This window comes from Mercenaria mercenaria, chromosome 14, assembly GCF_021730395.1.
Source record: "Mercenaria mercenaria strain notata chromosome 14, MADL_Memer_1, whole genome shotgun sequence".
NCBI classification, from domain to species: domain Eukaryota; kingdom Metazoa; phylum Mollusca; class Bivalvia; order Venerida; family Veneridae; genus Mercenaria; species Mercenaria mercenaria.
The window spans coordinates 40491210-40511008 of record NC_069374.1 but is presented as its reverse complement, the minus strand read 5'-3'; the positions used below and the strand labels follow the sequence as shown (position 1 = coordinate 40511008).

Here is a 19799-nt window from a genome sequence, read left to right as displayed (position 1 = left end):
TGGGTCATGTAAAAAATTTTGGTTTTGGTCGGGATACCGATTCCCCACGAAGAATGCAGCGTTGAATATTTAAAGTTTTTCACACGTTTACCCAAATTTTTAAAAAAATTCCTGTATAAATAAAAGAAACAAATTGTGAGATTTGGTTTTTTTCCGCAGTAAACTGAGTTCTCTTAAATTTTGTCGAAATGGGAAATTTACGTTCGTGAAAGTCACACATTGAATATTTTTTGGACATTGCAGTTTTTTGGGATAGTCTTTTTACTTTCAAAATTTTGTTTTTAATTCGGGAAGGTTTCTATGAAGTTTTTTAAAATCTTTTTTTTTTTTTTTTTCAAGTTTCCAAATAATTTTCTGAATAAAATGACTTAAATTAAAATTATATTCAAATTGTTCAAAAAATATTAGGTTGAATCGAAAACAAAATTTAACCCTTTTTTCTTTTTTGTACAGAAGTCTCGTAATCCGGGGGTCGCGGGGTCGGTTTCCTTTTCAGGGATTTTGACCCTAACCCAACAGTCCCCTTTTTTGGTGAGAGTAAATGGTTAAATGCCAGGAAGCAGTCATCGAGTGTATTTCCCCATTAGTTGGTTTAACCAAAACCGACGCGAAAAAGAAAACTTTTTAAAAGGGGAAAAAAATTACCCTTTTAAATGCACTCAATAATAGAAACGAATCACAATTTTTTCGTGAAAAAAAACCAAGTAAAAACTTGTTTAAAGGTTTGTTTGGATATTTACCAAAAACCCCTACACTTTCAGATTTTTCATTTTGATCTTCAAAAATTAAACTTTAAAGGGTTGCATATCTTGGGAAAAAAAATTTGCAATTTATTTAGGTTGATTTGATATATTTTGTATACCGAATTTCCCCTTTTAGTCAGTTTGCCCAGTGCTCGGAAATTTTTGTTAAAAAAACAACCCGAAGAATCGTTTGAGCCCCCTAAACATTTTTTTACAAATAAATCTGGAAAAAAAAAGAAAAAATTTTAATGGATGGTGGGTTTTTTCAAATCTCACAAAATTTCTTCATTAAGAATTTTTTTTTTTAAATTTTATATTCACAGTGGGAAAAGCAGACGAAATTTTTTCTAACATTGCTTACTTTTCAAAGGTCACGTGACCACACCGGAAGTGAACTGTACTTGGGTCTTATTTAGCAGCTTAAAAGGTCGCATTTCTGAGACCCTACGTTTTTTTTAGTTTTTCATTGGTTGAAAAAAAGCCTATTTTAAAATATCAAAAAAAAAACTGTTGCTTTTTTTTTTTTCCCGATAAAATGTAAAAGATAGTTTGCAGTTTTTTTTTTCGAAGGTTTGATTTTTAAAAATCCAGTAAAATGGGTTTTTAAAAAGGCCCCTGGTGGCCAAAACCTAAAGCATCTCAGAAAAGTTTTTAACCTTTAAAAAATTTTTTTAAAATTTAGGTTAAAAAAAGGTAATGAGCGGGGTTTTTTTTTAAAAAAAGTTGCTTTCCCTTTATAACTTGTTTAAAAAAATAGTAAAAGGGTTTACTTCCCCCCGATAATTTCTTTTTATTGAAAGATAAAATTCTACTTTTTTACGCAAATCGCGTCGGGGAAAAACCCCTTTCCAAACCCTAAATTAAATTGTTGTGACATTTCTGTTTTTACAAAGATTAATTTTTTTTTGGGTTGTCCATTTTATTTTTTTTTAAAAAGAATTTTGTTTCATTGGTAAACCCGGGCCCCTTATATTTTTTCAAAAGGAATGACTAAGTAGTGTGTTTTTTTTTCACAAAAAAAAAAAAATGATTTAAAAAAAGGGAAAGGGGAAATGAGCGAAAAAAAACGGGGGCTCCTTCTTCGATTTCGCGGTATTGTCTTTAAACTTTTCTTACCCCTTTTTTACGCGCAGTATTGGCACACTCAATTTTTTTTACATACAAATGTTGTATCTAAGGGGAAAAAAAAGTTAATCCCAAAAAAAATTTACAAAATGCATTAAAATTTCATTTTTAAATTTTAATTCTTTTTGTTTGCCATTTTCGATTTTTTTCCCCATCTTTTTGTTACGCGTGTATACCAAAAACATGTTTCACACAAAAACGGGGTTTAAAAAAAAAAAATTTAAAATAGTAAAATTTTTATTAAACATTTTACTGATCGTTTGCCACTCAGTTTTATCTTTTATTTTTATTGAAAAAAGTTTTCCCGAAATGTTTTTTGGGGAAATTTAAAAATTTTAAAAAAAACTACCAGTTATTTTTTTGCTGCGGTGCTTTTGGAAAAAAATTTTTTTTACTGTGCATAACAAAATCCCGACCAACATAAAAACAGAATTTTTTCCGGGGAAGGGAAATTAAAACCCTTTTTGGCCTTTTAGTTTTTTTTAAGCCCATTTCCCTCAACATTTTAATTTTTACATTTACATTTTTAAAAACTAAACTCTTTCTTACAGTAAATTACCAAATTTTGCATTTTAAAAAATTAGTTACCCGGAAAAAGTTATTTCGAGGGGGTCCCCCCCCCCCCCCCCCCCCTCTCAGGAATACATTATTTTTTTTTATTTACCGAAAAAATTAATGAAATGATTTATTTTAAAAATAAAAAAGTTATTACTTTCCAAATAATGGGGAAAAAGAATTAGGAAGCTTTCTTAAAACACTTTTAAATTGTCGCGACTTTTCGTAAAAAAATACTTTTTTATAGATTTAGTCTTGGGGGGGGTACATAACGCTGTTTTATGGGCCCCCCTTCAACAAAATCAGCAAACAGTAACATTCGAAAAAACCCGGGAAAAATACGGAAAAAATAAAAGAGACTTATTTTTTTTAGTATTTAGTAGTTAGTTAATTTCCAATTTTGAAGGTGAACCCGTTTCAGTTTAAAATTTGATGAAAAATTGTTTTCAAAAAGTTGCATGTTGAAAAAAAACATTCAAAAGCCAAACGAAAAATAGGCCGGGGTTTACACATGTTTGAACACAAAATAAAGTAATTTTAATTTCCCATGTATAAAAAAGGCAAACGTCTTTTTTAAACATACGAAAGTTTTCGATTTTACTTTGGGGAATTTAAAATTTTAAGTCCCCAAAGCCAGGAAAACAAAATAGCTTTTTTGCCCCATGCGATATAAAATTTGTTTTTTTATCATTAAATTTTATTTATAGTCCCCTTTTGATTTTTCTTTTGTTAGTCCAGTTTTAACGATAAAAAAATCGTTTTTTTCTCGAAGGGGGAGCCAAAAACAAGTTTTGACCTTCCAGCTGTGACGTTTCCCCACGTTTGGGGACTCGAAAAAAATTAACCCCGAAAGTTTACCTAAGGGGCCGACTTTGTATCTAAATTTTTTTATACTTTTAAATAGGTGGATTTAATAAAAAAACAATTTTCGCCTTTTATGTGGGAGTTTTTTGGAATTTAATTTGGGCCTGTTAAAGCGTTTTCAAGTCCCATAAATTGCCCGAAAGGTTTTTTATTGCTTTTATCAGGCCGTTTAAAATCCCCCCAAAATGAGCCACCCATGAGAAAAAAACCAAAATGCTATTGCGATTTGAGAAACCGTTAGCAAAAAGCATGGATCCTGACCCCGACTGCGCGGATGTTGGTTTTCTCCCTGGGGCGGCTTTATATCGACCCCACCAAAAGGGGAATTTTGTATAATAACACAAGGGGCCCGAAAAAAAATTGGGGAAAAAAACGATTTTGCCACGAGAAAAAAAACGTTTGTAAATAAGAAAAAAAAACCAAATTAAACTAAAAGGGAAAAATTGCATTGGACAAAAATGGGGGTAAATTTCTTTAACATCTGAATTGGGACCATTTGTAATCCATGCTTAAATTTTTAATTTTTAAAAAAAAAAAAGTTAAAAATTAGTGAATTGTTTTTTAAGCTTTGGCGAAATATTCGTATCCCACCAGCCGGGTTTTCTTTTTAATTCTTTGTTTTTTAAAATAAAGCAAAATTATTTTAAAAAATAAAAGAAAAAAATAAAAAATTAAAAAAATCCAAAACAAAAGAAAAAAAAGTTTTTAGTAAATTTTTTAAAACAAAGAAAGTTCATTGCTATCACTCCCCCCCCATTTCCCTATTTCTTTTACCTTTTTTTTATTGTTGTGGTTTTTTTAAAAAGAATAAGCGGGGATGTTTCGGGGGGGGGGTCCGGGTTTTAAATTTTCGACCCTTTTTTCATATTCTAAAAAAAAAAAATTCATTCATTTCTACAACTTTTCTGTAAAATCCCGGGGTTATTCCCAAAAATTTCCCCCCCCATTTTCCCCGTTTTGGGGTTTAAATAAAAACCTTTTAAATCCCTATATTTTTTTAAACATTTTGAAACCCAAAAAAATTTTAATGAAAATTTTTTTATTCCCCCGTTTTCTTTTTTTTTCAGGGAAAAAAACCCCCCTTTTTACATAGATTATACCCCCTTTTTGGAAATGTTTACTTTTATACCTTTTTTTTGAAATTTTTTTAATTGTCCCCTTTAATATGAAAAAAAGTTAAAAAAGTGGACTAATTTTTTTGCTTTTGATATAATTTAAAAATTTTTTATTCCCCCTTTGGTACTTTAACAACCTGAAACAAATGGCAAAATTGAAAAAAAGGGCCTAGCTTCGAAGTTCATTTTTTTCGATCTGTTTTTTGGTCCCAGATTTGGCAAAAGGAGTATAAAAATAATTTCATAAAATTACTTTTTTAATTAATTTTTGCAAAAAGTTTTACTTTTCAAAGCCAAAATCTTTGACAACCTTAAAAAAAATAAATGTTTTTAAATTTATTGTTTCCCCAAGGGAAGATTTTTTTAAAATTAAATAATTTTAAAATTTCTAAAACGCTATCTTTGGGCGGGCAACCAAAAATTTTTTAAATACTTTCCCGTGCACGGTATAGACCCTTTCGCTTACTTTCACAACCTATGTCACATCGTTAAAGGGGGAAAAACGACGCACCCTTTTAAATACCTGTCCAATTCAGATGATGAAAAAATCCCGCAAATGCCCATCTCGTGTCCCGTCCCGGGACCGACTTTTCCCAACGTATTACTTCTTTTTTTGAATGTGATTTTAAATATCTTGTTATTTTAAAGGGCTTTGTTTTGTAAGTGAAAAAAATTTTTCAAACACACGGATCATCAATATTAAAAAACTTTGCTTCTACTTTTTTAAAAATTTAAATTTAAAAAATTCATAAATTTGCCCTTTATTAAGGACGGTATTACCCCTTCGTTTAATTTTTAATTTTGCCTTCCGTCCGTAAATTTTGGTGGGGTTTTCCCACAAAACGGAATCGGCAAATTTTCCCTGGTTTGGGGCCCGGGGCCGGGGGGGTTCCGGGTTTTAAATTTAAAAACCAATCCCAAAATTGATTGTTGGGGGGAGAGGTTGTTTAGGGAAAAATTTCGATGACCCTAATGGATAAAAATTTGAATTTTTTCGACAACGTTGCGACAACCATTTAAATTCACTATTTGTCATAATTTAAAAATAAAATATATTTCCTTGAAATTAAAAAAATTTTTCCCAGCCTTTTTTTTTTTTTTTTTAAATATTTGATCATTAAATATTCTCCATATACCTACTATTCCTTATTTAGACAAAGAAGGAATAAACATTATTTTGCCGATTTACGGCAGTGGAAATTTTACTCCATTACGTCGTCAAAATATTATCCAATACTGACTCTTCGGATTGTTGGGAGTATCTCCGTAGATCAACTTGCTGTTTCTATTTTCTAACCTTTGCACTCTATTTTTCTTTTTTCTTTTAACCTTTGCACCTAACCTTTATAGATTAACACTGTTTCCCTGACTTAACTGATTGTTCCAGAGTACCGACTAGAAGAAAGAAATATCAGGCCCGCATAAATCATTTTAACTCCGTAGAGTAAGAAATGGATGAAAGAATTATTTCCCTTATCTAACATACTGCCATTTGTAATTAATAAGTGGTCGGGCTGTTTTTTGAAATGGACATTTTCAAATTATTCAAATCACCACCTTAACTTCACTTGTTTCATGCAATTCTCCTATCAGTGTAAGCTAATTTCAAACAATTTACATCAAAATTAAACGGGTTTAACATATTTTTTTATATTAGATGTGCCAAATTATCGTTCAACAATAGGCACAACCCACGCTGTAAGTGTAAAGGGTGTCTAGAAACCAATCGGAGATATACGGTTTATAGTTCTGTCACAGTGTAAGTATGGGTCATTCATAACTCCATTTTAGATACTGGTACTGATGATAAACCCGGACAGATGATAAAGTCGAACACCTTGGAAATATTCTATTGCAATCGGTTATTTAAAAATTGAACACCCCAAATCTAATAGTTTCCACTTAAAAACCACCAACTGGTGAAAACCAAAAACAAATTTAGTAAATATTCTGTATAAAAAATGACTTACATAAATTTGTATAAAAATATTTATCCAAAATTACTGGGGAAGAGGGTGTTTTTTGAGCATGCTCACTGTCGAAACATGAAGGCCTGACATATGTTAACTTTTCATTACTTGATCGGGAATGACTGTTGCAGCTTTTTGGGGAAAGTTTCAATATAATAATACCAAGAAAATTTTGTAAATGAAAAAGGGGTTTTCGAATTTTCATCAGTCAACGTTCTTAAAGTCCCATTTTTACATACCCCTTTCAGGCCCTCACTTCGTGTGGGGTTTTCTTACTAAATAAAATTTGAATTATGTTAAGTTTTCAGCAAAGGGTTTAGCTTTATTTTGATACCGACATTGATTTCAATTTTCCGAAATAAAAAAGTTACAGGTAAAAAACCTCATTTTCTGTTCGGGTTTATCATCAGTACCAGAATTATTTTTATGAAAGACTAATATTTTTTGGAAATGCAGGGTGATTAAATTAACACTGTTACCAGAATAGGGGCAAAGAAGTATAAAATACAGGGGGCTATTTCCTACGCCTACGGCTCTAAAAAACAGTTTTTTTGTCTATCTTGTATTGCATTGTACTGAATTAATTCAATGGGATATTTTCGAACACATTATTTACTTTTTCAGTATCACATCGAGAGAAGAGGAAGTGATTCGAATATTAGGAAAAGGGTTTGTTTTGGGCTATGGAAATATTGTTGTCATTTGAATGATATATATATGTATAGATATAAGCAACAAATCAATGAATTCAATGAATGTAATGATAATAGTGTGAGTAAAAATATGTCATTATTTTATGTTTACATCATGTTTTTAATATCATGTTTTCAGGTTGTATGTTCCTTTCGTATCTCGGTGATTTAGACATATAAAAAAATAGAGAAGAGAAATAAGATTGACAATATTGAGAGTTTCTTTCGTGAAAATGTACGGTCCTAAAAAGGACCTTTTTTAGTCCTTAAAAGGACTGTTTTAAAAGGTAGCTAAACACGCAGGGCATCGGCGATACTTTTTTTTTTTTTATCTTCTCCGGTGAGTCTTGTCTCTTGGGTATTGATTAGACGTTTAGCCATTTTGTTGTATTGGCGATGATGACGATGGAACATGCTACCAAAGGCAACGTGTTTGACCCCTTGACATTTAACCTCGTCATATATTGCAGTAAGAGCGTACATGAGTTTGTGGTTGCTCATATATTCAACATGTTGTCATACATGTGATAAGTTCAGAATTCCAAAACTGGAGGTTTGCCATTTTTCAGCTGGAGTTGGGGTCTCAAAACTGGAGGTTTTTTATCGACATAAATTAAGCGCGCGGACACATAACTTAGAGACAAAATCCAGTATTTTTGGCCACACAATAATGTATACACCAGAAGAAACGATCCTCATAACTCTTGATTTGAATTTTGACAGCGTTATGCAACTTTTTAACTTACATTTTTTTGTTAAAGTTTTATATAATGTCTAATATATCTGTTACATTCAAAGCTATTGACTATTATGCCCCTTTTACTAGCAAAGCTTTAATTGCCCCTTTTACTGGCAAAGCTTTAATTCAGAGTTAATCACTGAGAAAAGTCGAGCATGCTGTCTTACAGAAGCTCCCTCTTGTTCTAACTTTAAACTTTCTTAACAGATTAAATTTGTAGAAACAAAGTCTCAATTTGGTCTGAAAATGGTGGTGAACATGCATTAACATTATTCTACTCGAGGACTGAAAAAAAACGAAGCTTTATATTGGTCTGAACACAACTCATAAAGTATGTAAATTCCTTACCCCACCCACTTTCGTATAAAAATACTGATGATTTTGGCATGAAAAATAGAGAACAGAAATGCATCAGCATATATTACCATACCAAAATAATGTAGATTGATATTATTAAATAAATGAGTGTGTATTTTCATCCAATTTTCAATGAAATAAGTCCGATTTTAGTAAGAAATTAATTTGGTAAACATTGGAAGAAAATGGCGTAATTGCATAAGGGGAAATAACAACTCCTGTTCAAAAAATAGTAATGGGTTGGTTTTTCCCAACAATATTACCGGACAAAACTTTTTTTGAATATTAAAAATTCATTTCAGTTGGGAATTATTTCTTATGACTGGGAGTTTTTTGCTTCAAATTGGTTAAAAAAAATGGAGCCTAACTGGCATTGAGAATGGGACGATATTCGGCCCCGTGAGACAGGTGGGAAAAGGCCCTGCTTGTCTAATCCCTTATCAAAACAAACAATTAATAATTCACTGTGAAAAACAACTCTTTCCTCCAGCTACATGCGTGTCAAACATGTATAATACACACAGTCGGTGACACTTTGATTTACTGTGTAAACATGTTTGGCACTCCTCGGTAATTATCAACCCATTCATAATATTGATTTTTTTTGAAAAGCGGGAGAAATATGGCTTTGGTCGGGAGACGGGAGGCAAGGTGAAAAAATCGGGAATTTGACCCTCCCGCGCGGGAGATCACATGTATGTGTTGTTTTCCCCTATCTGAATGAAAACAATGTCGAATTTGGACAGGTTACATCTGCGTAATAGCCTTCCGTATCTTATGTACTATCTTTCATTAAAGCATATCTGTATGTAATATGTTACATTATTTCATATTTCATACTTATATTACAAGTTTGTATTCACGTATCCTTCTGTATCGTATATATACTGTCATTCACTGCATGCTTTAATTGAAAGCAGACGATTTGTGTAATATTAATGCGAGCAGACGATGTGCCTGCTGACCAATAGACTTAGCACGCTTTATATACAAGACAGTATTCTTATCGTTGGATGACAGAGTTTTCATTGACGATTTTACATCAATGGAATTCACAAATGAATTAGCTGTACTAATAATTCAGAATTTAGGGGAAGTAAAATCTAGGCTATTATTTTTAATTGCCACGAAGTAGTGAAATAGAATTATAGAAGTTTGATAGATGCTTTTGATAATCAAAAGAAGTAAAATACTTTTCCAATGATTTATGATACTTGGAAATTTATTGAGAAAGGAATTTATTATATTGCCGAATAGAATATTACTTAGCTCTCGGTAAATCTGTAAAAATTATTACTATTTTTAGAGCAAAAACAAAATATTTCATGCTCATGATTGGGCTATTACAGTATATTTTAATTTGCATCACGGTAATCAGTTATACAAATGTATGTGTATTCCTTAAAAGTCTGATCGTCTCTGTGACCTTAAAAATGTGTTTCAGTTCTGTTCCCTATGCAGGGTTCTAGCCAGGATTGTCTGAAGGGTATTTTTGAAAAGAGCATGGACAACAATGGGGTGGGTGCAGGAGGGGTACTACAACTCATTTTGGTGCATTTCAGAGTGAAAAACACAGTGTTATTTTCAATGTTTAATAAGCATCATTTACATGCTCAACAAGAACAAATAGAGATAATGTGTCATAAAAAATTATTCTAGAGTTTATTTGCTGAATGACAATGTAAACTTATCCAGTTATATAAGTTTCTGAAAATGTTCACTATTTATTTAACATAAAACAACAATTTTAGCACTGCACATTAAAGTTTCAGTCTTCTATTCCTGTGGAATTTATTTGCTGAATGACAACATAAACTTATCAGTTTTGTGTACTTGGCGTTATCCCCCTTCTCCAAACTATTTAGAACATCCACTCCTAATCATTAATGTCTTAGCTACATCAACTAAAGGTTTGTGTTTGGTGGTGTGGGGAATTTCCTCCTTACACGGAAAGTAAAGCAGTGCCAAAGATGCTGTCATTGCCTCACGGTTCACATGTTCTTCCCTCACAAAACAAGTCTCGATCCCACCACCTGTTTTTGCTTCTGCAACGTCAAATACAAATGCTTTCTTGTGTGAGTCTGAGTCCCAGGGCTCACGCTGTCAGTCGCCATTATCGCCATTTGCGATTATTTTATTTAAATGGCGAATATTTTTTCATTTTGGCGACAGGAACTGGCGATTATTTTATTCAAAAGCTGCATAAATAATTATGCCAAGTGAGACAGTAACCCGCGATCAGCTAGTATAGAAAATCAATAGAGCGGACTGTTTATTACCTCGTGTATTCCAAACTCGTGTCAACTATGCCGATCACATTGCCTAAGGCAGTAGGATGCAGACGACAATTAAACCGATTATGACCGGAAGTTAATCTTACTTATCTAGCTATCAATCAGATTGAACTGGCAGGCTACTTTTTGGGAACATTTTAAATCGCCAACGCAAATTTTTTTCAACTCTATATTCGGCAGACGACAATTAAACCAATTTGTACCGGCAGTTTCCTGATCAAAACCTAAATTGCAAATCTACAGTTACCGCTAATTTAATTATCTTTACAAACATATTATAAACTGCCCTAACTGTCAACGATTTCAAAATATCTTTAATCAGAATCTAGGTTAGATCTATATGTGTTTTTAATCTGAAATGAAATTGTTCAAAGTGAACAAAATCTTTTTTTCTTTTTTTTTCTTCGAATTTTCAGAATTTGAAAAGAACGGGACTTTGTTGAAATATTTACAGGCTAGATATTTTTAATAGTTAATTTTTTTACCAAGACAATTCTGGCATAATAAATATTTGTTTTGCACATTAAACCCAGAAATTATCGGGAAACCCAGTCTTGTTTCTATTTTTAGAAACATGGCCGATACTGCAAGCTAAAAAAATCAACAAATAAATTTGCTTGCATACTGTCATTAGCGTAAGTAAAAACATTCTAAAACACTTAAAATTAGTATAAACTTGTTGACAAAAAGCTGTAATTCAATAGTGTACATAGAAGACAAATATCACGTATTTTCGCGACCCCATTGTTTTGTACTTTTCGAGCAATTAAAGTGCAGTTATGGTCAAAAGAATCATGAAAACACTTTTGATATGTATAAAGAAAAAGTATAAACATGAATGATACTCAAAAACTTGGTAAACTTTAACTGTGCCCATATTGTGGGTGCATGAATGGGGCTAGTTGAGCCATTGTCCAGTCCATAATGTCAGTCAGTATCAACTGTTTCAGATGCCTTACACAAACTAAATATGTGTCCTGTAAATGCCTTCAAAATCCATCAGAATATAGCATTTTTAACATTTATAGTGGGACCCCACAACCAATATTAGGAGGTAATTTCCCTGAATCCCCGATTCCCACACCCTCTGTTAGGGCCTACTACTTTTTGAAGCAATTAAGAAAATATATATGTTAAAATTTATTATTTTTATTATCATAAAAATCACACACAAAGATCCGCATCAGTTTTGGCTATTATTTTTTCATAGGTTAAAAAGTTGGCTATTATTTTTTGGAGGCCAGTGTGAGCCCAGGAGTCCTTATGAAATACTAAAGATGATCACCTTATTGAGGTACATGGAATGTCAACCCACACAACTCTACCAGGAACACACTTCTTTGGCCTTCTCTGGTGCTTTACACATACTGAACACAACATACCTTGGCCTGAAGTAAAGAATTTAAAATAATTTTATTTACATAGCCAAAGGGATCCGTCACTGCTACGATAAGAGATCTAAATGTTTTTTTTAATGAATTTTAAGAACTTATATGTAAAAAAAAACAAAAAAAACACAAACACATAAAACATACTGTAGCCCTGTGTGTAAAAGCCATGACAACTTAATTTCTAGTTAGTCATCAACTCTTCCTCCCTATTTTCTAAGTATTCATGTCCAATATTTTTTCCCCAAAGGAATCAGATTTGAAATATAAAATGTGGTCTTCTTATAATTTGTTTAACAACTGATAGTTTGCACTTTTTTTAGCTCACCTGTCACAAAGTGACAAGGTGAGCTTTTGTGATTGCAGCGTCCGTCGTCCATCGTCCGTCCGTGCGTAAACTTTTGCTTGTGACCACTCTAGAGGTCACATTTTTCATGGGATCTTTATGAAAGTTGGTCAGAATGTTCTCCTTGATGATATCTAGGTCAAGTTCGAATGATTTTGAGGTCAGTAGGTCAAAGGTCAAGATCACAGTGACCCGGAACAGTTAAATTATTTCCAGAGGATAACTCAAGAACGCTTGGGCCTAGGATCATGAAAGTTGATAGGGAGGTTGGTCATGACCAGCAGATGATCCCTATTGATTTTGAGACCAGAGGTCAAGGTCACATTGACCCAGAACAGTTAAACAGTTTCCAGGTGTTAACTTGAGAATGCTTGAGCCTAGGATCGTGAAAGTTGATAGGGAGGTTAATCATGACCAGCAGATGACCCTTATTGATTTTGAGGTCAATAGGTCAAAGGTCAAAGTCACATTGACCAAGAACAGTAGAACTTTTGTGTACAGTGACTAAATAATTTCTGTTCCTTGTGCAATTACTGAATGCATCAAGTGGGGCATTTCGTGTTCTACGAGCTCTTGTTTTGTATTTCAGATTGAAAAGGAGATGACGCTCAAGATTGTGGTTGACCAGCCTAAGTTTTTGTCCTTTTTATGAGGGGAAAACAAACAAACGGACATTTTTCCATATGAAAACACGCTGGCTTCCCTTTCCAGTATCAAAGAGATTGCTTTTTTCTTGCTTTTTAGCTCATCTGAGCACAAAGTACTCAATGGTGAGCTTTTGTGATCACCCTGTGTCCGTCGTCCGTCATCAACAATTTGACTGTTAACACTCTAGAGGTCACAATTTTGGCCCAATCTTAATGAAACTTGGTCAGAATGTTACCCTCAATAAAATCTTGGACGAGTTCGATATTGGGTCATCTGGAGTCAAAAACTAGGTCACCAGGTCAAATCAAAGGAAAAAGCTTGTTAACACTCTAGAGGTCACAATTTTGGCCTAATCTTAATGAAACTTGGTCAGAATGTTACCCTCAATAAAATCTTGGACGAGTTCGATATTGGATCATCTGGGATCAGAAACTAGGTCACCAGGTCAAATCAAAGGAAAAGCTTGTTAACTCTCTAGAGGTCACAATTTTGGCCCAATCTTAATGAAACTTGGTCAAAATGTTACCCTCAATAAAATCTTGGACGAGTTTGATATTGGGTCATCTGGGGTCAAAAACTAGGTCACCAGGTCAGATCAAAGGAAAAGCTTGTCAACACTGAAGAGGTCACAATTTTGGCCTAATCTTAATGAAACTTAGTCAGAATGTTACCCTCAATAAAATCTTGGAAGAGTTCGATATTGGGTCATCTGGGGTCAAAAAGTAGGTCACCAGGTCAAGTCAAAGGAAAAGCTTGTTAATACTGTAGAGGCCACATTTATGACTGTATCTTCATGAATCTTGGTCAGAATGTTAATCTTGATGGTCTCAAGGTCCAGTTTGAATCTGGGTCTGTAGGATCAAAAACTAGGTCACCAGGTCAAATCAAAGGAAAAGCTAGTTAACACTGTAGAGGTCACATTTATGACCAAATCTTAATGAAACTTGGTCAGAATGTTGATCTTGATGATCTATAGGTCAAATTTAAATCGGGGTCAGATGGGGTCAAAAAGGTCAAATCAAAGGAAAAGCTTGTTAACATCTAGAGGCCACATTTATGACTGTATCTTCTTGAAACTTCGTCAGAATGTTAATCTTGATGATCTTTAGGTCAAGTTCGAATCTGAGTCATGTGCAGTCAAAAACTAGGTCACCGGGTCAAATCAAGGGAAAAGCTAGTTAACACTTTAGAGACCACATTTATGGCCATATCTTAATGAAACTTGGTCAGAATGTTAATCTTGATGATCTTTAGGTCAGTAGGTCAGGTGAGCGATACAGGGCCTTCATGGCCCTCTTGTTTGTTTTTATATCTACCAGTAAGTAGATTTTTATCAGTTTTAATCTGAAACAAACGTTGCAAAAGAGTAAATGTTCTCTTTATCTATATATCATTTCGTATAGCAACTGATGCCAACAGTTTCGTTACATATCTGGTGCCTTAATCGTATATTACCCGCTTCCTTTAAAAATCCTCCTGATTTACACAATATCGACCATAACATCCATTTTGAGCTCATCTGATTTTTTGAAAAAATATGGTGAGTTATTGTCATCACTTGATCGGCGTTGGCGTTGCCTGGTTCAGTTTTATGTTTAGGTCAACTTTTCTCCTAAACTATCAAAGGTATTGCTTTGAAACTTGCAACACTTGTTCACCATCAATAGCTGGCCCTGTACAGCAAGAAACATAACTCCATCCTGCTTTTTGCAAGAATTATGGCCCCTTTTGGACTTAGAAAATATCAGATTTCTTGGTTAAGTTTTATGTTTAGGTAAACTTTTCTCCTAAAGTTTAAAAACTATCAAAGCTATTGCTTTGAAACTTGCAGCACTTGTTCACCATCATAAGCTGACCCTGTACATTAAGAAACATAACTCTATCCTGCTTTTTGCAAGAATTATGGCCCCTTTTGGCTTAGAAAATCAGATTTCTTGGTTAAGTTTTGTGTTTAGGTCAGCTTTTCTCCTAAACTATCAAAGCTATTGCTTCAAAACTTGCAATACTTGTTCGCCATCATAAGCTGACTCTGTACAGCAAGAAACATAACTCCATCCTGCTTTTTGCAAGAATTATGGCCCCTTTTGGACTAAGAAAATATCAGACTTCTTGGTTAAGTTTTGTGTTTAGGTCAGCTTTTCTCCTAAACTATTAAAGCTATTGCTTTGATACTTGAAACAGTTGTTCACCATCATAAGCTGACCCTGTACAGGAATAAACATTACTCCAGCCTGCTTTTTGCAAGAATTATGGCCCCTTTTGGACTTAGAAAATATCAGATTTCCTGGTTAAGTTTTATGTTTAGGTAAACTTATTATCTTATATTTTGGACTAAGAAAATATCAGATTTATTGGTTAAGTTTTATGTTTAGGTAAATTTTTCTCCTAAACTATCAAAGCTATTGCTTTGAAACATGCAACAGTTGTTCACCATCATTAGCTGACTCTGTACAGCAAGAAACATAACTCCATCCTGCTTTTTGCAAGAATTATGTCCTTTTTTGGACTTAGAAAATCATGGGTAAGACAATCTTTCTATTATACAGAGACAAAAAAATCAGGTGAGCTCTTGTTGTTATCTTCTGTGGACAACTGCCGAAAAAAGAATGTTAACTAACACAAAAACGCTATCATACATGGTACAGTTCTGTTCCAAAACATGCAGAAACGAGGAATTTTCTATCATCGATGATCATTCGCACACGATCACGGTCATACTTATTGGCTATTTTTTAGTAATCGATGTTTGCCTTGGGTAAGTATTTGTTGAAATATGTACATAAATGTTCTACATGTTCCGTGAAATCGCAGTTGAAGGAAAAACATAAATACTTTGAAATTATCCAACATTTATTGACGTGTCCGGTCTGAATGTTTACGTTTTTTTATACATATAGATACCGGTGCATTTTCATATATAAGTGACGGAACGCAAAAAGTTTCGTATAGAAGCCGTTTTCATTAACCGCCGTGATTTAAGACATGGAGTATGCTCACAATTTTTTGAATTCGGTTAATTGCTTGAGTAAATAATGGTGACTATTGGAAATCAGTGTTAAAATTTCATATTCAATAGTGAGAGCTAATTATAAATAAAATATTTACCAAAAAACATAATAACAGCAATTTTATGACAACTTATGAAACTTATGAAAACTTTACCGATAATAATACCTTATGCACTGGTAACACAGTACATTATACTACATATATATTGATTACCTTACCTCTAGACTCCAGGTCTAGAGGTCCGGCTGTCGGACCCCTAGCCACTTCCTATAGACAAATCGCTCTATAGCTACATTTAGATCTACTTAAAGACAATTAATACTTCTAAAATATGTTTAGTTTTAGATGTTGTCAATATCAATATGTTTAAATAACTGTTCATTTAGTTAATTTTTATGCCCCCCTTCGAAGAAGGTGGGGTAATGTTTTGCAGATGTTGGTCGGTCGGTATGTGGGTCGGTCCATAGACCAATTGGTTTCCGGATGATAACTCAAGAACCCTCGGGCCTTAAATCATGAAAGTTGATAAGGAGGTTGGCCATGACCAGCAGATGACCCCAATTGATTTGAGGTCAGTTGCTCAAAGGTCCAGGTCACTGTGACCCAGAACAGTTCAACGGTTTCTGGATGATATGTCAAGAACACTTGGGCCTAGGATCATGAAAGTTAATAGGGAGGTTGATCATGACAGTAGATGACCCCTAATGACTTTGAGGTAAGTAGGTAAAAGGTCAAGGTCACAGTGACCCGGAACAGTTAAACGGTTTCCGGATGATAACTCAAGAACGCTTGGGCCTAGGATCATGAAAGTTGATAGGGAGGTTGGCCATGACCAGCAGATGACCCTTTTTAGCTCACCTGTCACAAAGTGACAAGGTGAGCTTTTGTGATCGCGCGGCGTCCGTCGTCCGTCCGTCCGTGCGTGCGTGCGTCCGTGCGTCCGTAAACTTTTGCTTGTGACCACTCTAGAGGTCACATTTTTCATGGGATCTTTATGAAAATTGGTCAGAATGTTCACCTTGATGATATCTAGGTCAAGTTCGAAACTGGGTCACGTGCCATCAAAAACTAGGTCAGTAGGTCTAAAAATAGAAAAACCTTGTGACCTCTCTAGAGGCCATATATTTCACAAGATCTTCATGAAAATTGGTCAGAATGTTCACCTTGATGATATCTAGGTCAAGTTCGAAACTGGGTCACGTGGGGTCAAAAACTAGGTCAGTAGGTCTAAAAATAGAAAAACCTTGTGACCTCTCTAGAGGCCATATTTTTCATGAGATCTTCATGAATATTGGTCAGAATGTTCACCTTGATGATATCTAGGTCAAGTTCGAAACTGGGTCACGTGGGGTCAAAAACTAGGTCAGTAGGTCTAAAAATAGAAAAACCTTGTGACCTCTCTAGAGGCCATATTTTTCATGAGATCTTCATGAATATTGGTCAGAATGTTCACCTTGATGATATCTAGGTCAAGTTCGAAACTGGGTCACGTGGGGTCAAAAACTAGGACATTAGGTCTAAAAATAGAAAAACCTTGTGACCTCTCTAGAGGCCATATTTCTCAATTGATCTTCATGAAAATTGGTCAAAATGTTCAGCTTGATGATATCTAGGTCAAGTTCGAAACTGGGTCACGTGGGGGTAAAAACTAGGTCAGTAGATCTAAAAATAGAAAAACCTTGTGACCTCTCTAGAGGCCATATTTTTCATGAGATCTTCATGAATATTGGTCAGAATGTTCACCTTGATGATATCTAGGTCAAGATCGATACTGGGTCATGTGGGATCAAAAACTAGGTCAGTAGGTCTAAAAATAGAAAAACCTTGTGACCTCTCTAGAGGCCATATTTCTCAATGGATCTTCATGAAAATTGGTCAGAATGTTCACCTTGATGATATGTAGGTCAAGTTTGAAACTGGGTCACGTGCGGTCAAAAACTAGGTCAGTAGGTCTAAAAATAGAAAAACCTTGTGACCTCTCTAGAGGCCATATTTTTCAATGGATCTTCATGAAAATTGGTCAGAATGTTTACCTTGATGATATCTAGATCAAGTTCGAAACTGGGTCACATGGGGTTAAAAACTAGGTCAGTAGATCTAAAAATAGAAAAACCTTGTGACCTCTCTAGAGGCCATATTTTTCATGACATCTTCATGAATATTGGTCAGAAGGTTCATCTTGATGATATCTAGGTCAGGTTTGAAACTGGGTCACGTGGGGTCAAAAACTAGGTCAGTAAGTCTAAAAATAGAAAAACCTTTTGACCTCTCTAGAGGCCATATTTTTCATGAGATCTTCATGAAAATTGGTGAGACTGTTCAGCTTGATGATATCTAGGTCAGGTTCGTAACTGGGTCATGTGCCTTCAAAAACTAGGTCAGTAGGTCGAAAAATAGAAAAACCTTGTGACCTTTCTAGAGGCCATATTTTTCACGAGATCTTCATGAAAATTGGTGAGAATGTTCACCTTGATGATATCTAGGTCAAGTTTAAAAGTGGGTCACGTGCCTTCAAAACTTAGGTCATTAGGTCAAATAATAGAAAAACCTTGTGACCTCTCTAGAGGCCATATTTTTCAATGGATCTTCATGAAAATTGGTCAGAATTGTTTATCTTGATGATATCTAGGTCACATGTGCTGAAAAACTAGGTCACTTTGTCAAATAATAGAAATAATGACGTCATACTCAGTTCAACACTGGGTCATGTTGGGATAGGTGAGCAATTCAGGACCATCATGGTCCTCTTGTTGATTTTGAGGTCAGTAGGTCATAGGTCAAGGTCACAGTGACCCGGAACAGTTAAAAGGTTTCTGGATGATAACTCAAGAACACTGGGCCTAGGATCATGAAAGTTGATAAGGAGGTTGGTCATGACCAGCAGATGACGCCTATTGATTTTGAGGTCAGTTGCTCAAAGGTCCAGGTCACAGTGACCCAGAACAGTTAAATAGTTTCCGGATGATAACTCAAGAATGCTTGGGCCATGGATCAGGAAAGTTGATGGGGGAGGTTGGTTATGACCAGCAGATGACCCCTATTGTATTTGAGGTCAGTAGGTCAAAGGTCAGGATCACATTGACCTAGAACAGTAGAACTTTTTTTGCCAAATGACTGGAGAATGTTTTGGTCTAATCACATTTGATACAGAGTTTACTTATGATTGGTACATGACCTGTAACTATTGAATTGAGGCCAGTGCATCAAACATCCAGTGCACAGTGACCAAATAATTTCTGTTCCTTGTGCAATTACTAAATGCATCAAGGGGGGACATTTCATGTTCTATGAGTTCCTGTGAATTTTCACTTGATATGTGCACAGAAAGTCTGAAAAGTAAAGCGGTGAATAAATACACATAACATGGTGATAAAGTAATAACTCAGCTAATGTATAGAGTAATGGTATGAAATTAAAGGAATCTTGTCTACTTAAAAGACATTCCTATAATATTAACTTGATCTTTATCATATCCATTTAATGACAGCTATTGTGAGTTGTTTTAACACATGTCATACAGCAGCTCAAACTAACAAAGGAAATGACAAGTAGGAACACCCCCTATACTGCATGATTGACAAGCAGGAACACCCTCTATACTGCATGATTAACCAGCAACCACAAAATATTACTTGAAAGAATAAATCAGTTATTGGTGAGATTTGACTTAGAGTAAAAGATAAGATTAACTTATATGACATTCATCCTAAAACTTATGCAAACAAACATTTTTATTCTGAAGAGTGTAAACAAGCTAAAATTTACAGGTGTCTACACAATAGACAGAAGTATTCCTTATAATATTTAAATCTGTTTCATCAGATCTATTACCATCTGTATGTATTCTGACACTGCTAATTTTCCTTGATGTCTTTTTTTGTGTGCTGACAATTGTTTTTTCCCTTTGTAAGTGATGGCATACTCAGTTTTACGCAGCAAGCTGCAGAAAAATCA

At 34.3% G+C, this 19799-nt stretch overlaps 1 protein-coding gene across 2 annotated transcripts in view; it reads left to right on the top strand.

Annotated features, from left to right (window-relative positions):
- Nucleotides 1-5904: 5904 nt before the first annotated feature.
- Nucleotides 5905-19799, top strand: part of LOC123526820 (RE1-silencing transcription factor A-like) — a 94580-nt gene continuing 80685 nt past the window's right edge. The window contains exon 1 of one of the 2 annotated variants that reach the window (XM_053523315.1): nt 5905-6161. The gene's annotated coding sequence lies outside the window, so the exon portion shown is untranslated. The remainder of the gene's footprint in view (nt 6162-19799) is intronic. The other variant, XM_053523316.1, reaches the window with a different exon arrangement.